This window comes from Myotis daubentonii, chromosome 3, assembly GCF_963259705.1.
Source record: "Myotis daubentonii chromosome 3, mMyoDau2.1, whole genome shotgun sequence".
NCBI lineage: Eukaryota > Metazoa > Chordata > Mammalia > Chiroptera > Vespertilionidae > Myotis > Myotis daubentonii.
In genome coordinates this window covers 103,386,496-103,394,715 of record NC_081842.1, presented here as the reverse complement: position 1 = coordinate 103,394,715, position 8,220 = coordinate 103,386,496, and the positions used below count along the sequence as shown (strand labels likewise).

At 42.0% G+C, this 8,220-nt stretch overlaps 1 non-coding gene across 1 annotated transcript; it reads right to left on the bottom strand.

Annotated features, from left to right (window-relative positions):
* Positions 1 to 499: 499 nt before the first annotated feature.
* LOC132232054 (U6 spliceosomal RNA) lies at positions 500 to 606 on the bottom strand. The gene has a single exon (XR_009452217.1). It is a non-coding gene; the product is annotated as a U6 spliceosomal RNA (small nuclear RNA).
* Positions 607 to 8,220: the final 7,614 nt, after the last annotated feature.

Here is an 8,220-nt window from a genome sequence, read left to right as displayed (position 1 = left end):
AAGAGGGGCTGTGAAGGATTGAAGAAAATAAAGACAAGAGAATACAGCTGGGGCTCGGTGGATCTCTCGTGCCTGGATGAGGACACAAAAGACCCAGCCTGCAAGCCGATGCTTTATTTTATAGTCTGATTAAAACAAGCGTAGATTAACATGTATACAAATGTTCTTGTTTTGGCAACACTTACTGCACCTCCCACAGCCCATTAGCTACTTAAGAAGGAATTAAGGAGGGCTATAAGGTAAAGCTTAATTATGCTAGGATAGCTCTTCCCTCCAAGCTTGGATTTGTTTGTGGCCCAAGGCTTGGCCCTAGAGCCCCTCCCTACAGCTCCTCACAATCGCAGGGCAGCTGCTCCTCACGTTGGAAATTTTTATTGTTGTAAAACATATAACATAACATAAAATTTCCCATTTCACTATTTGTATAATTAGTGACAATAATTACATTCAAAATTATGCACCACCCTCATTATTATCAATTTCCAAAACTTTTATTTGTTTGTTTTTGGAATGCTTCACATATTTGCGTGTCATCCTTGTGCAAGGGCTATGCTAATCTTCTCTGTATTGTTCCAATTTTAGTATATGTGTTGCCAAAGTAAGCATTCCATTACTTTGTCATCACCCCAAACAGAAACTATGTAAGCATTATGCAGTAACTTTTCATTCTCCCCTCCCCCAGTTTCTAGTTATATCAAATCCACTTTCTGTCTGTATGAATGTGTTTATTCTAGAAATTTCATATGAATGGAATTACACAATATTTGTTATTTGGTATCTGGTTTATTTCACTTAGCATGATGTCTTCAAGGTTTATCCATGTTGTACCATGTATCAGAACTTCATTTCTTTGTATGATTGTATTATATTCCACTATATGTATACTAGAGGCCTGGTGCACAAAATTCATGCATGGGGGGGGGGGCGGGGGTCCCCTCAGCCCGGCCTGCACCTCTCCAATCCAGGACCACTTGGGGGATGTCTGACTGCTGGTTGGACATCCTTCTCTCAATGTGGGACCGCTGGCTCCTAACTGCTCGCCTGCCTGCCTGCCTGCCAGATCACCCCTAACCACCTCTGTTTGCCTACCTGATCGCCCCTAACCACCTCTGCCTGCCTGCCTGATCACCCTAACCGCCTCTGTTTGCCTGCCTGATCACCCTTAACCCCTCTGCCTGCTTGCCTGATCACCCCTAACCACTCTCCCCTGGCAGCCTGATCGCCCCTGACCACTCTTCCTGCCTGCCTGATTGCCTCTAACTGCTTCTACCTTGGCCCCTGCCACCATAGCTTTGTCCAGTAGAACATCCAGTCTATATTGTCTAATTAGCATATTACCCTTTTATTAGTATAGATAACACATTTTGTCTATCCATTCATCCGTTGATACACAGTAGAGCTGTTTGCACCTTTTGTCTATTGAGAATAATGCTGCAATGAACATTATCTTACAAGTATCTTTTTGAGTCCCTGTTTTCAGTCCTTTTGCCCATATACCAAGGCATAGACATGCTGGGTCATATGGTAATTCTGTGTTTAGCTTTTTTAAAAAAACAAACATATTTTTATTGATTTCAGAAAGGAAGGGAGAGATAGAAACATCAATGATAAGTGAGAATCATTGATTGGCTGCCTTCTGCAGGCCCCCCACTGGAGATTGAGTTTGCAACCTGGGTATGTGCCCTGACCTAGAAACTAACCATGACCTCCTGGTTCATAGGTAAATGCTCAACCACTGAGCCACACCAACTGGGCATATGTTTAGTTTTTTAAGGAACTCCTAAATTGTTTCCATAGTGGCTGAAACCTTTTACATTCCCACCAGCAATTTGCAAGTGTTCCAATTTTTCTACATCTTCTCCAATACATTATTTTTAATTATTTTGATTATAGCCATGGAAGTGAGTATAAAACTGTATCTTATTGGAATGTGACCTACTCAAAATTTCAAATTAATAATAATAAAAAAAAACAGCCTGCCTTGCTTTATAGCTGGGCCTCACCTGGGCACCTCCAAGCTCAATATAAATAGCTCCTGTATGGTGGCCCCAGACAGTGGCTGACTTTGCACCTCTCTGGAGGCCCTAGAGCCAGTGAACCTGGTTGACAGCTTCAGATATAGCATATTACATCTCTGCACATCAATAAGCAACACACTCAAGGGGCAGACTCAGTGAGCACCAAAGTTTCACTGAAGCAAGTTCTGCTGCATAGGGGTGTTTTCTGCATAACAACTTTCCCACTGTAGTCACAGCTGGTCCTCACATTCAATTGGCCTGGCAGTCAATTACTCCCAGTGACACCAATAGCAATTGTGGCTCAACTACAAGATTGTGCATACAGCCCACACAGGGACATACCTAGAGTGCCCAGCTCAGGAGAATGGGAGGCTGAGCCACTGGGCCCTACAGGAAGCCTACTACACAAGGTCACTCTACCAATTCCAGGAGACATAGCAGCTCTACCTAATACATAGAAATAAACACAAGGAAGCAGCAAAATTAGGGAGACAAAGAAACATGTCACAAATGAAAGAAATGGAAGCAAGCAAATTACTGGATACAGAGTTCAAAACCATGGTTATAAGGTTACTCAAGGATCTTCATGAGACTTTCAAGGATCTTAAGTGAGTAGGTCAAAGATATAAAAAAGGACCAGTCAGAAATTAAGCATACACTAACAAAAATAAAATATCTTAGAAAGATATAGAAAAATATGCCACTCAACTTCTTCCTTCATGCTACTTGTAGCATTTTGATGGTTCACTAAACCCAGGATACTACGAGACCTTATTCTTGCCTTATTTTGTAGGTTTAATTATTTTAAAATTATTTTTAAATAACAAAAGTAAAATGTAAATTTATTATCTTTGTAAACTTTAACTCTCACCAATCTTATCCCACATGGGAAGTTAGTGTGTATCCTTTCAGATCTATATAAACATTTACATTAACATAAGTATGTAATGAACCAAATACTCAACAAGTATTTTTTGAGTGCTTACTATTTAGAAGGCTTTCTTTCAGGCACAGGGGATGTAGAAAGACTAAGTTATAATCTATTGAACACTTCATTTATGCCAGGAATTGTGCTGAGGAATTTACTTTAATGTTGGAGTTAATTGATACAAGAGCTCTGAAAAGATGTGCAACTATTTTTATTTTATAGATAAGAAAGCTGAAGTTCAGAGAAGCTAGATGATTTACCCAGCTTAGATGATAGAGCTGAGATTCCAACTGAGGGCTGGCTATCTAAAGCCCATATCTTAATGACACAGTATGGCAATGTACTGAAACAATAGTCAGCATTTCTTGTGTGTGCAAATCACTCTTCTCAGGGCTTTACATATATTGGCTCATTTAATTTTCACAACATGAATACATATTGTTACCATACCCATTTATAGATGAAGATACTGAAGCTCAGTGAGGTTAACTTAACTAAATTATGTTAATAATAGATGGCAGTGCTGGGATTAAAATCCAGACAGTCTGGTTGCACAACTTGCTCTCATGGCTCCTACACTACGCTGCATATTGCAATGTTACATGCGTAAATGCACACTCATGCTTAAACCCTATGTGGTTCTTAATCACATTTGCTTAGAGTTTTTAACAATATTGAAAAATGCTTAGGTATAATAGAGACAAAACATAACATTTAGAATTGTATATATAGTATCACCCTAGTTATACCAAAAATATATGGCAGTTGCCCTAACCGGTTTGGCTCAGTGGATAGAGCATCGGCCTGTGGACTGAAGGGTCCCAGGTTCGATTCAGGTCAAGGGCATGTACCTTGGTTGCGGGCACATCCCTAGTAGGAGGTGTGCAGGAGGCAGCTGATCGATGTTTCTCTTTCACTGATGTTTTTAACTCTCTGTCCCTCTCCTTTCCTCTCTGTAAAGGACCAATAAAATATATATTAAAAAAAATACATGGCAGCCCAGTCTGTGTGGCTAAGTGGTTGAGCATCCTATCTAATAAAAGACAAACAAGGTAATTGACCGTACCTTCACTATGCTTCCCATTGGCTAATCCGGGCGATATGCAAATTAACTGCCAAGAAAGATGGTGGTTAACCGCCAACAAAGATGGCAGTTAATTTGCATACGTAGGCGCAATGATGGGAGGTGAAAGGGGAAGGACAGAAGAATGGTGATTGGAAACCCAGGCGGCAGGCAAGAGCTGCTCCCCAGCCCTGGATCAGAGAACTGGGGCCGCCTTTGCCTGCCCCCCAGCCGGTGATTGCAATCAGAAAGCCTGGCCACAGGCAAGGCGGCACCCCCAGGACCCAGGAGCCGCCTTGCCTGCAGCCTGTGATCCTGATCGCAAAAGTCAAGGCATGCCTAAGGATTTTTTGTACATGTCCCACAGTCTAGAAGCAGAATCAGAATCAAGAAGTGGAGTCTTACCTCAGTGCTGGGGTGTTTAAAAGTATCTGAAAATAGCAGTTCCATTGTGGAGTCCACCACCATGTTTTCCCCATCGGGAGGCATGCTGAGGACTTTCAGGGCAGCCCTATAACCTCCAGGCAACGACAGCAGCTCTGGAGAGGGAAAAACTGCAGCACTTCCTATGTCCGAAGTGCTAGCACCGCAAATCTTGGCCTATCTCCAGCACAGCAGAGAAAGGCTGAGATGGGAGAGGTGGGTACGGTGGCTCCAGTGGTCCAAATCCTGTCATTGTCTGCGTTACCTAGCCTCCGTGCCCTCCAGGGCAGCCTCAGTGCCAGTGCAGAGGAGGCTTTGGAAAGGGTGGTGGTGAGGAGAATGCTTCTGACGCTGGATACCCAGTGAAACTGCTGTCAGGAGCCTTTCTAGGGCTGGCAGGAAAACGCGGCAATGAGGGAAGAATAATGTCTCAGAATGAAGAGGTTGTTGTTTTTTTTTCTCATCAGCAAAATGTGACTATTACCTAACCCACAGACTTTGCAAGAATTAATTGAAATAAAATTCCAGAAATCGTATAATGGCCTGGCTGAAGTAGATAGGTTGGTTGAGCATGAGCGTGGTCCTGTGAGTGGAAAGGTTGCAGGTTCAATTCTAGGTCAGGGCACATACCTGGCTTTCAGGTTGGATCCCTGGTCTGGGCTCCTAAGGAAGGCAACTGTAGGGATGTTTCTTACATTGATGTTTCTCTCTCTCTATCCCTCTCCCTCCATTCTCTCTAAAAATCAATGGAAAAATGAACTAATGCTATATCTACAAACGTGGATAATCTAAAAAAATCGATATATTTAGGAAAAAAAACGGGTAGAAGAGGTTGAATATGTACTGTATAATTTAAAGTATGAAAAAAAAATATAACTTTTTAGGGGCATATATGTTATCTATACTAAAAAAAGGTAATATGCTAATTAGACCAGACATCTTTCAGACATCCATTCAGACATCCTTCTGGACAAAGCCACTGTGTTGGGGCCAAGGCAGAAGCTGTTACAGGTGATCAGGCTGGCAGGGGAGGACACTTAGGGGCAACCAGGTCGCCAGGGGAGGGCGGTTAGGGGTGACCAGGCTGCTAGGGAAGGGCAGTTAGGGGCGATCAGGCTGGCAAGCAGAGGCAGTTAGGGGTGATCAGGCAGGCAGGGGAGCAGTTAGGGGCGATCCAGCTGGCAGGGCAGCAGTTGGGGTGATTAGCCCGGCAGACAGAGGTGCTTAGAGGTGATCAGGCAGGCAGGCAGAGAGGTTAGGGGCGATCAGGCAGAGGTGGTTAGGGGCGATCAGGCAGGTAAGCAGGTGAGCTGTTAGGAGCCAGCAGTCCCGGTAAGTGAGAAGGGTCCCAGATTGGAGATGGTGCAGGCCAGGCTGAGGGACTCCTCTCATGCATGAATTTCATGCACTGGGCTTCTAGTCAACCTATAAAACAGGAGGTCACAATTTGCTAGCCATCAGGGCACATGCCTGAGCTGAGGGTTCCATCCACAGTGGGAGGCGTGGAGGAGGCACCTGATCAATCATTGATGTTTCTATCTCTCTCTCCCTCTTCTTTCCTCTCTGAAATCAATAAAAATATATTTAAAAATATATAAATACATGGCAGAAAAACTTAGTAACAAGTTATCTGTTTGGGTTACTCCTGTGTGTCTTTTTCTTGCCATTTCAAAAAGATCATCCAGTCTCTGTATTTTCTTATCTCAGCTAAGATTTTGTGGTAGCACCAAAAGTAGAAGTTGCCAGGCAATCAGTGGACCCCATTTCCAACTCCACCCAGCCTCCCAGAGGTTATGACAAATTGTAGGGTGTGGTGGCTATAAGTCAAATATTTTTAGAGGAGAGGAGGTGGAAACAGAAGAAATGTCAAGAAGTTTCCTCATTAATGTTCCTCATTAAGTTTCCTCATTAATGGAGACAAATTCCTACATCCATGGTGACATCCGACCTACAAGTAATATGATTTGCAGAAATAGTGCAAGTGTGTGGTGAGGAATTAGGACAAAAAGGGGTGATAGGGCTAAACATTAAAAACCGTGGACTGAGAGGCCATATCAAAAATCCTATGCTTGGCTTTAAAAAGTTAGATAATTGTAGTGACCAGTGTGGAATGAAGAAAAAAGTCCCTTTCCAAAATATTCTTGATTGCAAAAGATAGCATCAAACCTTTCTTGTAAGACATCCTTCCATCCCACTTCCATGCACCATAGGGATTAATATGCCTGAGCCTTTCTGCTAATCCTGCTGGTGAGGCTCTGATTAAATCTGAAGCGAGGGGGGAAAATGATGTTCTGCATAGAGAAAAAACTGAAATATCTCAACAGTTGCTGTGCTTGGGTAGTGTAATTTTTGGTGATCTTTTTCTTTATAATATTCTATATTTTTAAGTTTTCTATGATCCTCACTTGTTACAAAAATCATAAAACCAATTGCTTTTTTTTAAAAAAAACACACCTCTATTAGTTATGTCACTTCACTGCCCATCTGGCTTAGCCATGCTTTATTTTCATCTAGACATTTTTACACTGAAAATGTTTGTTACAAGTAGGACAGCTATGATTTTTTTCCTCTGGAATTTAGTCTTAGAATTTGCATTTAGATATATGTAAATTAAAGCAATTTAGGCCAACATTATTCTATATCCTACATGAAAAGAATTTTTAAAGTGTTAAGGAAAATGAAGGGATTTAATCAGTTTGTTCCATTCTAAACTTTAAGTCCAAGATCAGGAGCATAAATGATGATGGGGCCAGGCCAGTGTCATAAATGAAAAGCAACACCTGAACTAAGACTCCTGAGTGGTCATTTTAGCAAGTAATTCAAACTTTAAAAAATGGAAATTGGGCCAAGTGTATAGGCCTAATGGAAAATCCCTATAAGCTGTTTGCATAATAGGAGCAGCCACTTTACAACTTCTTGAGTCAATCACTGGTTTATAATTAGAGTTATTTACTTCAATTAGATGTGAACTGACACCAAAAGTAGGTGGACTGCATCAAATTACTTTATCCCAGACTTTGGTAAGTCTATTGTAACCCTGTAGAAACTAGAGCTTTTTATTTTTTATTTTAAAATATATTTTTATTGATTCCAGAGAGGAAGGGAGATGGAGAGAGGAACATCATTGATGAGAGAGTCTTTGATTGGCTGCCTTCTGCATACCCCACACTAGGGATCAAGCCAGCATTCTGGGCATGCACCCTGGCCCGGAATCAAACATTTACCTCCTGGATTATAGGTCGATTCTCAACCACTGAGCTATGCTGGCCGGGCAAGAGTAGAGCTTTTCAAAGACCATCTTGAGACTGATCTGTCTTTAGCTGGACTCCCAGTGCAAACTGGATCCTTATTCAATATCAGGTCAATGTGAGGCTTCCCGGGTACTCTCTGTGTTGGTCTCCAACATGTGAGATTTTCTGAAGAATTCCAGTGTCTTAGTATCAATACTTTCTTCTGTGTCCACAGTGTCTCTCGCAATCTGCTTTCCAGTTTTTGCAAGAACTTTTATCTCCAGAGAGAGCACTGTTTTTCCTTGAACCACACCACTGTGTTCTTGAATTTCTTGTCCCATTGTATGATAGCTGAATAAATGTAAACTGGGTCCCAGGGCTCAGCCTTGCATGATTTGTTTGAGCCTACTTGCCTGTGTCCTTAATATTATAAGGCACACATTTAGAGGTATGATTGAAGACCTGCTTACCATTTGTGACTATGGACTTGAACCATCCCTGATAAAATATCTGTCCCTTGGTATTATTCACCCCCCCCCATTCCATCTCCCCAGTAAT